The sequence below is a fragment of the Primulina eburnea genome, chromosome 7, assembly GCF_022965805.1.
Source record: "Primulina eburnea isolate SZY01 chromosome 7, ASM2296580v1, whole genome shotgun sequence".
Classification (NCBI taxonomy): Eukaryota; Viridiplantae; Streptophyta; class Magnoliopsida; order Lamiales; family Gesneriaceae; genus Primulina; species Primulina eburnea.
Genome location: NC_133107.1, coordinates 15,483,409 through 15,503,137, shown reverse-complemented (window position 1 = coordinate 15,503,137; position 19,729 = coordinate 15,483,409). Strand labels below are relative to the sequence as shown.

General features: G+C 36.3%; 1 long non-coding RNA gene across 1 annotated transcript; it reads right to left on the bottom strand.

The window, feature by feature from the left end:
- Positions 1-8,597: 8,597 nt before the first annotated feature.
- Positions 8,598-19,385, bottom strand: LOC140836231 (uncharacterized). Its single transcript, XR_012119041.1, has 3 exons — positions 19,249-19,385; positions 16,153-16,204; positions 8,598-8,703 (listed from the first exon to the last, which is right to left on the bottom strand). It is a non-coding gene; the product is annotated as an uncharacterized lncRNA (long non-coding RNA).
- Between the last annotated feature and the right edge of the window lie 344 nt (positions 19,386-19,729).

The following is a 19,729-nucleotide window of genomic DNA, read 5'->3' as shown; positions in this document are numbered from 1 at the left end:
AGCAAAGAAGATCTACTGTTTTTACTTTTGCATCGTGTAATGTACTGAAATGATTTCTAATAAAATTCCAGTTTTGCTTATCTGACTTTTCTCTTCTGCTTTTCTGCAAATATCTTACTGTTAGTTTAATGCGATAACAAACAAGTAATAATAGAAGTTTAACTAAGATATCAGAAAATAGTCAAGTTAAATCTATTAAACCAGGAGAATTACGAAAGAAAGAAAACTTATTTTCTGGTAAGAGTTTCGTGAAGATATCCGCTGTTTGTTGATCAGTGGAAACATATTCCAGACGAATGTTCTTCTTCTGCACATGATCTCTAATAAAGTGATGTCTGATGTCTATGTGCTTCGTTCTGGAATGAAGTACTGGATTTTGTGTGATTGCAATTGCACTGGTATTGTCACAGAATATAGGTGATTCGGAGGCTTGAATCCCATAGTCTCTTAACTGTTGTTGAATCCACAGTATCTGAGAGCAGCAGCTTCCAGCATCCAGATATTCTGCTTCTGCAGTAGATGTGGCTATGGAAGTCTGTTTCTTGCTAAACCAGGATATCAGCCTATCACCAAGAAATTGACAAAAACCACTTGTGCTTTTTCGGGCTAGTTTGCAACCTGCATAATCAACATCTGAATATCCAATAAGATTTAACGATGAATCATTGGGATACCATAAGCCGACGTTTTGAGTTCCTTTCAAGTACTTCAAAATACGTTTAGCAGCAATATAATGAGATTGTTTGGGGTTAGATTGAAATCGAGCACAAATGCAAACAGCAAACATGATATCTGGTCTACTGGCAGTTAAATATAATAAAGAACCAATAAGACCTCGATACTGAGTTACCTCTACTGGAATACCACTTTCATCTTTATCAAGCTTAATAGATGAGCTCATTGGAGTAGAAGCAGCAGAGCATGCTTCCATTCCAAACTTTTTCAGAAGCTCCTTGGTGTACTTGGCTTGATTTATAAAGATTCCAGTCTCTGATTGCTTAATCTGTAATCCTAGGAAGAATGTTAATTCTCCCATCATACTCATTTCAAATTTATCCTGCATCAATTTTCCAAACTTTGCACATAATTTGGGGTTAGTTGACCCAAAAATAATATCATCAAAATAGATCTGTACTAAAAGAATGTGCTTATTTTTGACTAAAGTAAATAAAGTTTTATCTACTGCTCTGATGGTAAAATCATGATCAATGAGAAATTGTGATAGAGTGTCATACCAAGCTCTAGGTGCCTGTTTTAGACCATATAATGCTTTATGTAATTTAAATTCATGATGCGGAGAGAAATGATCGATAAAACCTGGAGGTTGTTCGACGTATACTTCTTCTTGTAAAAGACCATTTAGAAAAGCACTTTTCACATCCATTTGATATACTTTGAAATTCTTGAAAGCAGCAAAGGATAAGAATATTCTGATTGCTTCGAGCCTTGCTACTGGTGCATAAGTCTTATCAAAGTCTATGCCTTCTTCTTGTCTGAAGCCTTGAGCTACCAATCTAGCTTTATTTCTCACCACTGTGCCTTCTTCATTGAGTTTGTTTCTGAATACCCACCGAGTTCCAATGACAGCTTGATGAGATGGTCTAGGTACTAGAAACCAAAATTCATTACGTTTGAATTGATTCAGCTCTTCTTGCATGGCTTCAATCCAACTAGGATCCAGAAGAGCTTCTTCAATCTTTTTTGGTTCATCCTGAGATATAAAAGCAGCATGCATGTATTCATTAAGCATTTGCCTTCTGGTTCTCAACGGCGCTGCTGGATTACCAATAACCAATGATGGAGGATGAGATTTTCTCCAGATAAACGGATTTGAATGGACATCTTCCTGATTTGTTATGTTAAGATTGTTTTCTACAGAACCAGTAGTAGGTTCTTGAATATCTTCTGCTGGTAATGGTAGATCCAAAGTCTGTACTTCTGGTTCCAATATTGGAATGTCTGGTTCTGAATTTTGAAGATCCTTGGTATTTGCTTCTACATCATCTTCACTTTCAATTTCCAAGTGAATCCTGTCTAACCTGTTACTTAAATCAGATATGTTAGAAATTTCAGCACTGCTGTCTTCATCGAAGACAACTTGAATCGATTCTTCAATATTAAGAGTTCTATTGTTGAAGATTCTAAAAGCTCTGCTTACAGCAGAGTAACCAAGAAATATTCTAGCATCTGATTTTGAGTCAAATGCCGTCAAATTATTTTTGCCATTATTTAGTACAAAACATTTGCAACCAAACACATGAAAATAAGATACATTGGGCTTCTTCCCTTTCCATATTTCATATGGAGTCTGGTTGTGTCTTTTGTTGACCATAGATCTGTTTTGCGTGTAACGAGCAGTGTTGATAGCTTCAGCCCAGAAGCGCTGAGAAATGTCTGCATCTGCTAGCATTGTTCTAGCTGCTTCTTTAAGAGTTCTATTTCTTCTCTCAGCTACTCCGTTTTGTTGAGGAGTTCTGGCAGCTGAATATTCATGATGAATCCCCTGCTCATTCAAATATAACTCAAGATACTTGTTAGTGAATTCAGTGCCCCGATCACTTCTGATTTTAATGATGGTAGTAAATTTTTCATTTTGAATCCTTTTCAGAAGCTTGATCAAGAGACTACTGGTTTGATCTTTTCCTGCGAGAAAGATTACCCAAGTGAATCTAGAAAAATCATCAATAACAACAAGAGTATATTTCATTCCCCCTAAGCTCATGATGGGGATAGGACCAAATAGATCCATATGCAGTAGTTCCAGACATCTTGAAGTTGATTTGCTATCTTTGGTCTTGAAACTGGATCTTATCTGTTTCCCAAGCTGACAAGCAGAACAAACATGATTTTTAACGAAATTAATGTCAGGTAATCCATCAACTATATTCTGCTTCTTGAGATAATTGATTGACTTGAAATTCAGATGATTCAGTTTCTTGTGCCATAGCCAGTGTTTATTGCTAAGAGAAGCAACTAAGCATGTAGGAGTATTGATATGATTTGAGTTCCAAGAGACTCTGTAAGTATTGCCTTCTCTTTTTCCTGTTAACACAGTAGTTTCAGCAGAATCTCTAACTATACATGAATGCTTTTGAAAAGCCACAGAATACCCTTATCACATAGTTGGCTAATGCTGATAAGATTGTAACAAAGATTGTCAACTAATAACACATCATTGATAGTTATATTACCATGGATAATCTTACCCTTACCCATGGTTTTACCTTTTGAGTTGTCTCCAAAAGTTATCTTTGGTCCAGTACAGCTCACTATCTCGGAAAGTAGGTTCCTTTGTCCAGTCATGTGTCTGGAACAACCACTGTCCAGATACCATGTAGAGTTACTGATTTTTGCTTCCTTCTGCTGTTCCTGCAAACACAAATTTTAGTATCTGGTACCCAAATCTATTTGGGTCCAAGCCTTATCAGTCCTTTGGGAACCCACATTTGTACAATTCTTGGTGACTTTGTACTTCGGGTATCCAAAGATGTGTGTGCAACAGAAGGTCTGTTATTTCTAACAGTATGCATACCAAAATGTTGTTCTTCCCTTCTGTTTCTGTTTTCCAGTCTGTATCTCTTCTGAACAGGTTTAGAGTTGTAGTACTGGTAGTTTTTAACCTTCATAGGATGTTGTCTTCCAAAGTTGAATTCTTTTCTGAATCTAGAACTCTGGTCAACTTTTTCCTTAGGTTTAACGTAACCCAGACCATAGTGCATTCTTCTGTTCGTCAGATTTACATTCCTTTCAACTGAAGCAGTAGGTACTTCTGGTTCCTGTACCACACTGGATTTCACAAAGTGAATGTATTTCCCTTTGCACATATCCAGTGTTGGCTTAGTGTTCGTTTCAGAAGTGCCTTCATTATTACAAAAACCGAGACCACTCCTATCTCCTGACTGTTTTTGTAATTCTTGCATCTTTTCCAATGAAACAGAAGACTTGTTCCAAGCATTTACCAGTAGCGACAACTTCTGGTTTTCAGAAAGCACCTTCTGGTAATCTGCTTTGGTTCTTTCATTCTCAGTTATTAATTTACTCATCTTAACTTGTAAATCATTGCAGCTGTCTACTTGCAAGCAAGTTAACTTACTGTTCTGATTCTTTAAGTTCTGATTTTCAATCTTAACTTCTTCAAACGATTGAGAAAGTCTGGAATACTCTTTTACCATTTCATGCAGTGCATCAATCAAGTCATTTCGTGTAAATTCATTAGAGTAAAAATCAAATACCTCTCCAGATGTTGAGGTTGAGTCATTGTCTGCCATTAGACATTTGACTTCTTCTGCATCACTGTCACTGGAATGACTTTCTGAGTCAGATGACTCACAACTAGAGTCCGCCCACTTAGATTTTCTTTCTTCGGCAATCATCGCTTTTTGATCTCTTACGGACTTTTTGTCATTCCTCTTGTGATCCTTTCTCTTTTGGTCATCCTTCTTTGGTTTAGGACAATCAGCAATGAAGTGACCTATCTTTCCATAGTTGAAGCATCCCATATCACCAGATGGTGAATCTTTCTTGAAATTGCGATTGGGACTCTGATAGGTTCGATGGTTCTTATTCATGAACCTGGAGAATTTCTTTACAAATAAGGACATAGCATCGCTACTGATTTGTTCAGCAGTCTTCTCCATTGTATTGTCAATGATCACGGCAGGTAATGCTTGAGGTACAACTGCAGCAGCAGTAGAAGAGGTAGAGGCAGTAGCTGTAAAAACAGTAGTAATAGCAGCAAGAGCCTTGGTGGGTAGGCTTGAAGGCTCTTCTCCACTTCTTACTTCCAATTCGAACTCGTAGGCCTTCAGATCTGCAAATAAGTCATGCAGTTCCAACTTGTTCAAGTCTTTGGATACTCTCATAGCCATTGTTTTAACATCACATTCTCTGGGTAAGGCTCTCATCACCTTGAGGGCTATTTCTTTGTTGCTATGCTCTTTACCCAGAGCAGCTAGCTCATTGACCAAGCTACTGAATCTTTCATCAAACTCATTTAGAGTTTCACCTGCTCTCATTTTCAGATTTTCAAACTTCTGCGTTGCTATAGACAGTTTATTTTCTTTCGTTTGCTCATTTCCTTCACATATCTGGATGAGCTTTTCCCAAATATCCTTTGCAGTAGAACACATTTTAATCTTGCTGAAGGTGTTCTTGTCGAGAGTTTTATACAATATATCCTTCGCCACATTATCAAGATTGGCCTTTTTCTTATCTTCACTGGTCCATTCACTTCTTGATTTTTCGACCATCTGTGGTGCACCGTCAGTAACAGCAACAGCTGTGTTAGGCTTTAAGATTTTCAGTGGACCATCTGTGATGACATACCACATGTCATCATCTTGTGCTGCAAGATGAGCTTGCATTCTTATCTTCCAGTCGTCAAAATATTCCTTAGAGAACATAGGGATTTTGCTGAAGTGTGCCATTTGTTGTAGTTTTTCACAAACAAGAATAACCTGCTCTGATACAAATTGTTGAGGATCGAAGTTGAGTTTAGAGGGGGGGTGAATAAACTCTACTCGTTTTTCGTTCTGATGAGGTACTAAAATCCTGTTAAGGATAGTAGTTGATCTTGTGCGAATACTTTCACCTGATTACAGTAAAACGTGCGAAAACAATCTGATGAAGTAGTTGGAAAAACAATAAAGCAGTAGACAGCAGTTGTTTATGGAAGTTCGAAGATAAACTCTTCTACGTCTCCCCTTCTTCTGTTTCCAGAAGGTATAACTAAAAGACTTTGGATATTACAGTACAACACTTGTACACACCCACTTCAGAAGGACTTACACCTCAGCCTACTGAAACTCTTAGTTTCTCAACTCACAAAAATGCGAAACAAAAAGTTCTGAAAAGACTCTTTTCAGATTACAGACTCTTCTGATAAAATATTAGTGCAGTAAAGATCGTGAAGAGTGTAAGAATTAGTAGCACAAGATGATCTACAAAAGATCAGATATAAGCTATGAAGCGTGTGCTACTTTTCTTTGTGTTGAACTTTTAAAGTGCTCAAGGAAAACTGATATTCGTTTGATAAGAGAGTAGCTTTGTTCCTTGAAAATGATATTATGCGAAGTGTCGTGTCGAACAAGGATTTGATCCAAGTATATATAATCGACTGAGTTCAACGTTCACAATCAGAGAAGTCTTCAGATAACTGATACAATCAGCTTTATTACCGAAACAGGTTCCTGCAGAAAAGCTATAAAACAATCAGTCTTGTTTTATACTTAATTGGGTAATATGCATTAAATGACTCCGTATAGTATTTAATGCTGCAATTAATAATAGTACTAGGAACTCTTTAACGGTAACAATTAAGATAGCAACGTTAGAAAACGTTCTCTACTGGTTTTGTATTGTAATCCCTTTTCTACTGGTTTAGTTTTACTAGAATCAGCAGCTACTGATAAGTTTGTTCTGGTCTGCTGGTCTACTGGTTTTAGTTATCATCGCCACAATAAAAATTCATGTCTAACAAGGTTTTACTAAATTATGTGTTTAATTATTTTAAAGCATTAAATGCATGATTATGTGTTTTATTTCATGGTTTATTAAAGTTTCATTGCATAAGGGCTTTTTAGTAGTTTTTCGTGCGCGAACGAGGAACGAAGACTAGGGATAATTAAGGAAAAACACTTATTAAATAAGTAATTTTAATTATTTAATATATGGTGTAATTAAGTGTGGTTTTCAAAAATGGGCTTTGATGAGTATTTTTATTCGCTGGGTCATATTTTAAACTAGAACACATATTTTAACAAGTCGGAGGACTTTTTGAGGGTTCACGTTATATTTTCAAAAACGTACATAAACGTTATATAATAAAATCTTCGCTATTGGTCCATAACACCGAATTTCACATCAATTACTTCACAAAAATACAAAACTTGTGAAGTTATACAATACATTTACTTCATCTTTCAATTTAAACGATGCAGTTATATATAAGCTATTACTTCTGCACTTTATGAAATTGATGTAGTAGAAGACGACGTTTTACTTCGGCATCGGCCTAATTTCGGACCGTGTTCTCTCATTGAATCGGCCAACGACTTCACTACTTTTTTGGATATGACTTTGGTGATAATACAAAATAAAATAGTACTCTATTATTTCACATGCGTCTACTTTGGCAATTATCTACCTATGACTTCATTGAATATGTGAAGTAAATCAAGGAAATTCTACTAGTGATTAGGTCTCATTATGCATCTATTTGATGTATTAACCCTACCCTCCCAAACCCTAAACCAACCTCCATCATTTCGGCCACCCCTCCTCTCCAATTCAAAAGGTTTTCATGTATTGCAGCAGCTTTCTCCCTTGGATCTCTCAAGCTTTTTGCATAGAACCTCTTCTCCGTCTCTCCGGTGCATGTTTATGCGAGTATCTCTAAGTTTTCGAGCGTAAAAACGCAAAGACACAACCGATTCCTTTCTTTTCTCATTGATCACACTATATTATGCATGTTTAATGGAATTTGCATGTTATAATATGAATATGGATGCACACATGGTTTATGTATGATTTTTCATTGATATGTTGGACTTTAACTTTTCTCAACTCACGTTTTTTATTTTTTATGTAAGGGGGCTGCCGGGATTGACGGTTATAGGACTCAAATCGTGGCTAGGAAGATATCTTCGAATCTTAAGAGAAGATCGGTGTTGTTTGGTCGAAGGCACGATCAGATCACCTAGGTTTAGGGCCTTCGATGGCTCGGTTGGTTTTCAAGTGGGGTACAGCCATTCAAGGGCTACTCAAGGCCGTCAATCTGACCCTGGTGGGTGCGAGACATGGTCTAGTGTGGCTTACACACGGTTGTCACGGGTTGGAGTAGATCGAAGGGAATTGAGTAAATGTGGTACTCGGTTTATGGGTTGTTTCAAGAAATGCCATGTTCCGGCGTGCATGGATGATGACAGATGGTCCAGGTTGGGTCACATAGGTGTGCTCTCTGTCCTAAAATGTCTGGCTAGAGGCTGGATGCCTGAAGTTTTAGGCTATGGTCGTGAATTGGGTTCTCGCATTTAGTAGGGTTCGAATGGTCTTTGGGCAGAAAATTTCAGAAGATGTTCGATCATTTTCGAAGGTCTTACTTGGTCTGAATAAGTTTTATAAGGGCTATTCATGGAGGTTCAAGTCATGGTTCAAGTTGGGAAAATATTGGTTGAGTTTCGGGTTAATTCAGATTAAAACCGGAAACTCAGTCCAAGTTTTAATACAAATTATATAAGTTCCTGCATGGGATCAAGTTTACCTCTAGGAAATGAATATAAATATGTTCTGAAGCCTTTTAAGAAATTTGGTTGGCTTTGGGTCGAAATTTTGAGGTCTAGGGGTAAAATGGTCGATTAGGGTTTCTAGGGGCGAAATGGTAATTTCGCACCGGATCGAGTTAGCGGTCCTAGCAGCGCCCTGATCACCAAAATTGTATGTTTAAAATGTATATGTTTTTTAACATGAATTTTCATGCAAATAAGTTGCATACTTGGTTTTAAGAAAATGTATGCATATGCATGATTTTTTTATAAGTGATGAACACGATGACATGTTTTTGAAGAAGGGAAGTTTTTTGTGACTAATACAAACACGAACATAAAAGAGTGATGTGCGTAAAATATGGTCATCGAGTCATGTGCGCACACCCAGCTCTGCCTACTCAGACTTCGGCACCTCCAACGTCTTCATTGACATGCTCACCTGCACATACACGTCTAGTGAGTATAAAGACTCAACACACCTGTACCGTTAATAGCAAATACATATACATAACAAGCAACAGTGAAAAGTATTATAATAAAAATACGTTTCTTTATCTTAAAATGTAAACATAAACATATCGTAAAAGCATGTGTGTCAAAATATCTCATCATATACAAATACATTTACTTTAATTGAATTTAGTCCATTAGTTGTGAATTATGTATCAGCTCTAATCGTATCAGCTATATTCGATAGATTCACCTATGTATAACCGTGGTACCTGGCGGCTGTCGGATATCAGCGACAGTATTACCCATCCACTAAGCATAGTTCTCATCATCATCGTATACATATATAGTCAATTAAAACCAATTCCCATCATTCAAAAACCTCATCATTTTCATCATTTATCAAATTCGTGCATATACAAAATTTTTCCCTAAAATCAAGCATGCAACATATTTCATAATATCATAAAAATCAAGCTCGTGATACAAAAAATTTAAATACCACATGCCAAATTATTCTCAGGACGCTGGCAGGAGTAAAATCTCGACTCAAGTGCAAAATGACCATTTTGCCCCTAGAAACCGAAAATGACCATTTTACCCCTGGACCTCAAAAGTTCGACCCGAACCTTAAAACATCTCAAAACGTTATTATAAGCATTTCTTAGACGTAAACTCGAGCCCCTATCAAAACTTATACGATTTGTTTTAAAACTTGGACGGGGTCCCGGTTTTAGCCCCAATCAATATGAAACTTAACAAAATTTTCGCAAACTTAAATCGTGACTAAAACCTACAAGACCAGCCTAAAGACCACTTATTTCAGACCTCTTATGACCCTCAACTAGTAACCACAAGTTGCTGGAAATTCTGCACATGCATACTCGAATCTTAGTGCACCAGCCTTCCATATTTTCGACCCTAGCTCAAGACCAAGCGGACTAGTAGCTAACCATCTTTTCTAGGGCCAAGTTCAAAGCGAAGAGGATCTCCTTGACCATCCCCTACTGCCCAAAATATCATCTCTGTGCGCTACACTCGAAACCATGCCACACAAGCTAACGAACCCTCCCTCGACCTAACCCCTTCGGCCGACTCATAGACCACGACCAGCCGTTCATGGCCCCCTACAAGCTCTGTCACAGACCCAATAGGGTCATTTTTTTTGGCTGGATCCAAGCCATGCACAACGACGCAACCCAAAGCCTTCGATCTTGCCAAAACCGAGCCAACAATCGTTAAGCATCGATCGGCCCTCCATGAGTTCGACACTAAGCCAACTCCAGCCACTTGCTACCTTAGTTCATGACGTTAACAGCCTCTAGCAAGAAGTTCAACATTTCCCTTACACAAAAAAATCAAGAAAGACGTGAGCATAAGTCATGTAAATGCAATTTTTATGTCAAACTTATAAAAAAAACGTGAACCCAAGGTAGATCAAAAGATTTCTATGCATTTACATAAAATTTAGCATAATAATGGCGTGAATGAAGCAAAAAAGATGATACATGCGTGCCTTAGAGTTTAAATGATCAAAGCTTGAATATCTACGCGCGGGACGTGAACCAGAGAGGCGAGCGAGACGTTTTCTTGAAAATATTTATGGGCCAAGGCTTGCTTCTGCAAAGGGGAGGAAGGCTACTGAAAAACGTTGGGGAGTGGCTGCTGAAATGTTAGGTGGGCGGCCAAGGCTGTTATGTAGGGTTAGGGTTTGATTAAGTGTAGTTTAGGTTAATAAAATATGCATTAATGGGCCATAATTAAAAATTAAAAGGGTTTCGAGCCCATTACGCTTTAAACAAAACCATCAAGCACAATAACACTCCCGAAAAAATTTATCTTTTAGGTACAATTTTGAAAATATTGCCCGAGTCTTCAAAAAGTCTCCCGATTCGATAAAATTTGTGAGCCGACTAAAAATATGACCTAGCGAGTAAAAATACCCACCAAGGAAAATTTTTTGAACGAAAACCTTTCAAACACTTCAAATTAATCAATTAAAATAAATCATTCAATAAAAATATTTCCCCGTTATTCCTCGGTTTTTGTTACTCGTTTGAGCGTGAAATGCAACTTAAAACCTTAATGCATGAAACATAAAAATAAATCATGAAATAAAACCTAACCATGCAATAATCACGAATTAAAAATGCATAAAAATCTTTAAACACATCTTTTAAATAAAACCCTAGATTGTATGCATTCAGGTTACGTAGATCGAATTTACTGGACCATAAAACTCTCCCCCTCTTAAAACAAAATTTCGTTCTCAAAATTTAAAACATACCGAATAACTCTGGGTAGCGACTCGTCATCTCGGTCTCTGTCTCCCAAGTAGCCTCCTCCTCGGAATAATTCAGCCACTTGACTTTGACCATCTGAATCACCTTGTTCCGGAGCGTTCTCACCTGTCTATCCAAAATCTGACTGGGTCCTCGAAAGACAGGTTCTGTGTCAGCTGAAGTGGCTCATAGTTCAGCACATGCGAAGGATTCGACATGTACTTCTGCATCATAGAGATATGGAACACATTATGAACTCCCACAAAATTCGGCTGTAATGCAACTCTGTATGCTAGTGTCCCAACTCTCTCCAGGATCTAAAACAGCCCTATGTATCCCAGATGGAGCTTGCCCTTCTTCCCAAATCTAATCACACTCTTCATCAGTACGACCATCAAGAACACATGATCTCCTACGGCAAACTCTAGATCTCTTTCCCGCTGATCTGCGTAACTCTTCTGCCGGCTCTGAGAGGTATTCTTTCTTTCTTGGATCTTGACCACTGACTGTGCAGTCTGTCTGAAAATATCCGGCCATATCTCTACCCTCTCTCATACCTCGTCCCAATACACTGGAGACCTGCATTTCCCTGCACAATGCCTAATATGGAGCCATACCGATCGACGCCTGATAACTGTTGTTGTATGTGAACTCCACAAGAGGTAACTTCGGCTCTCAGCTGCCTTGGAAGTTGTTCATTCAAGCTCGGAGTTGGTCATCCAAAATCTGAATAACTCTCTCTGATTGTCCGTCGGTCTGAGGATGTAATGCAGTACTGAATAGCAGCTTAATACCCAATGCCTAATTTAGACTCATACAGAACGTTGACGTGAATCTCGGGTCACTGTCTGACACAATGGACACTCAAATTCCATGCAATCTGACTATATATTTGATGTACAGCTCTGCGTACTGAGTTATGGTGAAAGTTTTCCTGATCAATAAAAAGAGTGCTGATTTAGTGAACCGATCAACGATCACCCAAATGACATTATATCCTCTAGTCGTCCTCGGAAGCCCTGTCACAAAATCCATGGTGATGTTCTCCCATTTTCACTCGAGAATAAGGAGTGGTCTCAGCTTCCCTGCAGATCTCTGATGCTCTGCCTTGACCTGTTGACATGTCAAACACTCGGAGATGAATCGGAGAATCTCGCGCTTCATGCCTGGCCACCAATATAGAGACTGAAGATCCTTATACATCTTCGTACTCCCTGGATAGATGGAGTACGGAATGCTGTGGGCCTCGCTCAAGATATCTGCTCTCAGGGAATCACTGTCAGGAACCCACAATCAGTACTTATATCTGACAATGTCGTCCACAAATGTTTGAAGTCTCCGGCCCTTAGCCTCATCCCTCTGTCTCCATTTCTGCAAATGCTCTTCAGAAGTCTGCCCTACCCGGATTCTGTCTCTCAAATTCAGCTGCGCTGTTAGAGTAGCAAGAATTTGGGCATCACCACTTGAATAAACTGCAAGCTCAAATATCTGAATCTCCACCTGCAGTGGTTTCTGTACCAACAAATGAGCAATCACTGAATGATTCCTGCTCACTGCATCAGCAATCACATTAACCTTACCCGGATGGTAGCTAATGTCTCAGTCATAATCCTTCACTAACTCTAGCCACCTCTCATGTCTCATGTTCATCTCTTTATATGTTAAGAAGTACTTCAGGCTCTTGTGGTCAGTGAAAATAATGAACTTCTCCTCATACAGATGATGTCTCCAGATCTTCAGGGCCAATACCACTGCTGCTAGCTCGAAGTCATTAGTCGGATAATTCTTTTCATGATTTTTCAACTGTGGGATGCATAGGCTATAACTCTGTCGTGCTGCATCAGAACTGAGCCCAGACCGAGCTTCTAAGCATCTGTGTAGACCACGAACTCTCCTTGCCCTGATGGCATAGCTAGAACTGGGGCAGTGGTCAATTCATGCATCAACCTGTCAAAGCTCTCCTGCCACTCAGATCCCCAGATAAACTTGGTGTTCTTCTTCGTCAAGGTGGTCATAGCCACCGCAATAGAAGAGAAGCCCTGAATAAACTTCCTGTTATAAGCAGCAAATCTCAAGAAGCTACGGATCTCTATCACGATCTTAGGCACTCGCCAATCTATTACTGCCTCAACTTTATTGGGATCGACCTCTATAAAATCCCAAGAAACAATGTGGCCCAATATTGCCACTTTGTCAATCCAGAACTCGCACTTACTGAACGTGGTATACAACCGTCTATCCTGTAAAGTCTGCAGTACGGTCCTCAGATTTTGACCGTGCTACTCTCTGCTACTCGAATAAATCAGTATGTAATTTATAAAAACTATGAAAAACTAATCCAAATATGGATGAAACACTTGATTAATGAGATCCATGAAGATCGATGGCGTGTTTTTTAGTCCGAAGGGCATCAACAAAAACTCATAGTGCACATATCGCGTCCTGAACGCCGTCTTATGCACGTCAGACTCTCTAACATGCAGCTGATGGTATCCTGATCGGAGGTCTATCTTTGAGAATACGGATGCTCCCTCAAGCTGATCAAATAAATCCTCGATTCTGGACAATGGGTACTTGTTCTTGACTGTGACATGGTTCAGCTCCATGTAGTCAATACATGGCCGGATGCTGCCATCTTTCTTCTTCACAAAAAGTACTAGTGTGCCCCATGTAGAAAAGCTAGGGCGAATGAAACCCTTATATAGCAAATCTTGTATCTGATCTTTCAACTCCTAATCTCTGCAGGTGCTAGTCGATAGGGCGACTTAGAAATAGGCACGGCACCTGGCATAGTCGCGATAGAAAAATCCACCTCTCCGTCTGGTGGAATGCCTGAAACATCGTCAGGGAAAACACTTGGGAAATCTTTGACCACATCAATGTTCTCTAGCCTCTTACTGACCGGCTCTGACATTGATACAATACTGGCAAAAAAAACCTTGCAGCCTCTCTTCATGAGCTTCCTCATACACATGCAGGAAATGATGTGCGGCATCTGTTGGTGTCTGGCTGCCTCAAAAATAAACGGCTTACCACTGAACGCTCGAACAAATATTGATCTTTGTCGAAAATCTATGACTGTAGAGCCCAAAATCAATACATGTAAACCCATGCATTTATTTAAAGTGTTACTTATTTAATTTAGTTCAAAATAATTTTTAGCGACGTATGATTTATGAAATTGCATTATTTTGAATTATTACAAGTTTATGTGATGCACGTTAAAATATTTTCTTGAGTTTTATGTTTTAGGCGAATATTCGATACCGGATCGGGAAAAGACACTGGCGAATATTTTCTTGAGTTTTATGAAAAATAATGGTCAATTAAAATATGTTCAAAAAATTTCGTGTCACATCTGTGATACAAGTGATCATTCTACAAAAGATTGTCTCACTCCCACTTTTAAAGAATTTGTCCATGAACAAACCAATATTTTGAACAATTTAAAAAGGCCAAATTTTGAACCATTTTCTCAAAGTTACAATACAAGTTGACGAAATCATCCAAATTTTAGTTGGAGGAATGATAATGCTGCACAAATTTCACAACCACGTTTTCAAGATCAAATTTTTTTTTCAAAATTATGCACCTTATGTTCCTCTACCTAAAAGGAATTTGGAAGATATATTGAATTCTTTCATTTCAAAATTCTATCAATGCTCAAAATGTTCAAATCATGATAGATTTGAAAATACTCATGCTAAATTTGCATCTGCACATAATGTTCATGAAAAAGGTAAATTTCCTTCACAACCACAGCATAATCCCAAGGATAGTCATTCACAAACTAGAACTTCTGGAACACAACCGATGGATCAGGTAAAATCTGTTATTACCCTTCGCAGTGGTAAGGTTGTGGAAAAATCCATTCTTGAACCTAGTGAAGATGATGATAAATCAACTTCAAAGGGTAAGGAAGTGGAACCCCTAACTTGCGAAGAGGAGGATCAACAAACAGTGTCACCATCATTCCTACATGCCTTAAAAAATACAAAAAAAATCAATTTGAATTCTGATATATATGATATTTTTAAACAAGAAAAACTTAATATTCCTTTACTAGATGCAATAAAGCAGGTACCATCATATGCCAGATTTAGAAAGACTTGAGCACTGTAAAAAGAAAATTAAATTTGAAAAAGAAAGCATTTTTAGCCGAACAAGTAAGTGCAATAATTCAAAATAATAATACTTTGAAATACAAAGACCCTGATTTTCCTACTATTTCATGTATTATTGGAGAACGAAAGATTAATAAAGCATTTCTTGATCTTGGAACAAGTGTGAATTTACTTCCATATTCAGTTTATCAGGAACTCAGTCTAGGCGATTTAAAACATACTTCGGTAACGCTTTTACTTGCTGAAAGATCTGTTAAAGAGCCAAGAGGTATGGTAGAAGACGTGTTGGTCTAAGTTGATAACTTTGTATATCATTTCGATTTCATAGTTTTAGATACACAACCTATCGAAGCTTGTAATGCAATTCTTGTAATTTTATGTCATTCATTTATATCAACTTCTAATCCTCTAATAAATTGCAGGAATGGAATAATGAAGTTGTCATTTGGTAACATGACCTTGGAGCATAATGTTTTTAATCTTTATAAGCAACCACATGACAAATGAGATGAAACTGAAGATGAAAATCTTTTTGAAACTCTTGCGGAAGAAAACATTCAAGAAGGTAGTACTCGTGATCAATTAGATATTTGTTCAATTGATACGGTTAAAGAAAATATTGAAATTAATCTTGATGATTCTATCAGGTTCCACTCATTACTAGGATCATAGAAAGAATCTGAGGTAAAATATGATAACAAAGATGAACCACTCATACTAAAGTTGAAACCCTTGCCAGAAGATTTAAAGTATGCATTCCTTGGAGATCATGAAACATATCCAGTGGTAATTTTTTCCAAACTAGCAAGTGAACAAGAAGATAAATTCGTTGATATGCTTAAAAGACATAAAAATGCAATCAGTTGGACACTAAAAGATATCAAGGGCATTAATCTAATAATTTGTACTCAAAAAATTCACTTAGAAGAAAATGATAAAACATCTCAACAACCACAAAAGAGATTAACTCCACACATGAAAGATATTGTGAAAAATGAAGTTCTCAGACTACTCGATGTTGGAATTACCTACCCTATTCCGGATAGTAAGTGGATAAGTCCAACGCAAGTAGTTCCAAAAGAATCTGGCATCACAGCGATAAAAAATGAAAAAGTGAATTGTTAACAAGTCGAGTTCCATCTAGTTGGCAGATGTGTATTGATTATAGAAAATTAAATGATGCCAATAGAAAGATCATTTTCCATTACTATTTTTGGATCAAATTTTAGAAAACGTATCAGGTCATCTCTACTACTGTTTTCTTGATGGATATTCAGGCTATTATCGAATTCCCATTGCACTTGAAGATCAAGAAAAACTACATTCACATGTCCTTTTGGAACATTTGCATTCAGAAGTAAGCCATTTGGTTTATGCAATGTCCCAGCAACATTTCAAAGATGCATGCTAAGCATATTTAGCGACAGGTTGAAAATTGTTGGCGATTTTCATAGATGATTTAACTATTTTTAGTAATACATTTGATAATTGTCTTGAAAATTTGGAAAAAAATTTCGAAAAATGTGAGGAAGGTCTTATTTTAAATTGGGAAAATGACATTACATGATCACTTCTGGGATTATTTTGGAACATGTTGTGTCATCTAATGAAATTGAAGTTGATAAAGCAAAAGTTGATTTCATTGCCAATTTACACCCTCCAAAAACCATTAAAGAAATTTGCTTCTTTTTTGGACATGCTGGATTTTATAAAAAGTTTATAAAGGATTTTAGTTTAATCACTAAATCCATTTGTAACATCTTAAAAAAGACATTGCATTTGAGTGAGAATGTCAAAATGCTTTTGATAAAATCATTCCACATTTAACATCAGCTCCTATCATGCAACCTCCTTATTGGTCTTTACCATTTGAAATCATGTTTGGCGCGAGCAATTATGCAGTCGGTGTAGTATAGTGTCAAAGAAGAAACGGTAAGCCTTATGTGATATATTATGCAAATAAAACTTTAAACAATGCTCAAATGATTATTCCACAACTGAAAAAGAATTACTTGCTCTAATATTTGTATTAGATAAATTTCGTTCTTATTTGATTTGATCAACAACTATTGTTTTTACTGATCATTCTGCTATTAGATATTTAATGACCAAACAGGATGCAAAGCCACGACTGATACGATGGATTTTGTTGCTCCAAGAATTTGACATTGTAATCAAAGATAAAAAAGGAAACCAAAAATGTCGTAGCAGATCGATTTTTGAGAGTAGTAACAGGATCATCTTGTGAAATGGCACCAATTCATGATAATTTTTCTGATGAACATCTATTTTCAGTTAATACAACACCTTGGTTTGCTAACGTAATAATTTTTTTGGTGGCAGGGAAAATGTCACCGCAATGGAGTTCCCAAGATAAAAGAATATTTTTAATGTGGCAAAAAACATTTATTGGGATGATCCGTATCTGTTCAACTATTGTTCAGATAAATTTTTCGATGTTGTATACCCGACAATGAGGTAAGTAGTGTCATTAAATGTTGTCATTCAGAAGGATACGAGGGACATTTTTCCTCAAAGAAAACGGTTATAAGTGTGAATTTTATTGGCCCACTCTATTTAAAGACACCCACGAAATCTGCAAGATTTGTGAAAATTGACAAAAATTGTAGTGCAATTTCAAAAATAAACATGATGCCTTAGAAACCTATCATTGAAATTGAAATATTTGACTGTTGGGAATTTATTATATGGGACCTTTTCCACCGTCAGTTTGGATACTTGTATATTTTAGTTGGAATTGATTATGTTTCAAAATGGATAGAGGCAATTCCATGTCGAACAAATGATCATAAAATCATCATCAAATTTTCGAAAGAAAATATTTTTAGTAGATTTGGAATTCCTCGAGCCATGATAAGTGATGAGGGAACTCACTTTGTTAATAAACCATTTGCTTCATTAGTGAAAAATATGGTATTATTCACAAAGTAACTACTCCTTATCATCATCAAACAAATAGACAAATTGAATTTAAGCAACTCTTGTTATTATAGTAATAATAACACATATACTAATAATTTATAATATAACACATACATCATTAAAAAAATAAATAAAATATGATTGTCCTTAATAATTACCAAAGTGTTAGGTGTATGTTGGGATATTTTACGATGCTGTAATATTTAATTATCAAATAATTAAATATTACAGCATCGTAAAATATCCCAACATACACCTAACACTTTGATCATGCCTTCCAATAATGCTTTAATCATCTAATATCACATATTATACATAAAGCATATAATATCACATATTATACCAAAGTTAATCATTTATTATAATCAGATCATGTATCATGAAAATTTGTCACTAATCTTCAGAATTAAAAAATAAATTAATGTTTATTTAATTATAAAATTATTTTATTAATAATTAAATTTCTTGTAAAAAAACTTTTACTATAAATAATTCAAATCATATCTCAATTATTTAGTTTATAAAAAATATTCCATGATTTTATCAAAATTAATTTCAAGGGAATTTGTCAAATTTTCACAAAATAGCAATTTGACCCATAATTATTCAAATATTAGAAAATCATCTATGTGGTCCAAAATTGGGTTCATCTTCTAGTGAGTGACACATTGCCCAGGGTTTCTAAAACTATTTTAGGCAACAGCGTACAAAATATATATTTTTTGTTTTTAGAAAATCTGATTTTCTAAGGGCTACAATTTATTAGAAATTTTCTTATATCATTAATAACAAGTTGCTCAACATAATTTAAATAATAACCAACAACATATCATATGAGTGTGAAAATATTTATAATATCATTGTTGAAATATCGTTTTCTCGCATCCAAGACGCAATGCAGCGCAACACAAGATTAAAAATTTTAAAGAAATTTTATTTTGAAAACGAAAATTTTATTGATCATCGTATGAATCAAGTTCTTACAAAAGATGTTTAGATTTTATTTCTTTTGCAATCAAAATGTTGGGCATAGAACTATTTCGAGATTAACAAAGATAGTCAACGAACAATCTACTGGAAGTTGTCGTTCTTCAATATTCAAATAAGGTCCATGATTGAAAACCAGAATCCTTGTTTAGACTGCACTAGAAATCTAAACAAGATTTGGCATTGAAATTCAATAACCAGAAAAAACGAGGAATCCAGTAGCGGTGTCACGACAGGGTGGTGGTCTTGCATGACGGTGCTTGTGAATGAGCTCGCGTGAAGAGCTTGTTCTTCAAGGTGGTCGAGCTTCTTGATGTGAGAGAGAAGATGAGAAAATTTAGACTTGGATTTTGTTATGTTGTATGTTATCCACTTGTTATTATTTATCATATCTAAACTATTAAATTTAAATCTTTCTAGAAAACTCTATGGTTCCATCATGATCCTAGTAGAACTCTTCTTATCAAGTATTTCTCTCTTGTCAAATATCACATGTAGTGTTTTTTCCACTTCTGGCAATAATGATATAATTAAATTACTATTATTTAATTCTAAACCTTTCTAGAATATTTCATGGGAATTTTAAATAGCAGTAAAACTAATTATTTAATAATTAATTAGTATATTCTAAATTTTATAATTAAATATTTGTGACTCCATCATAATCTCGATCAATGAT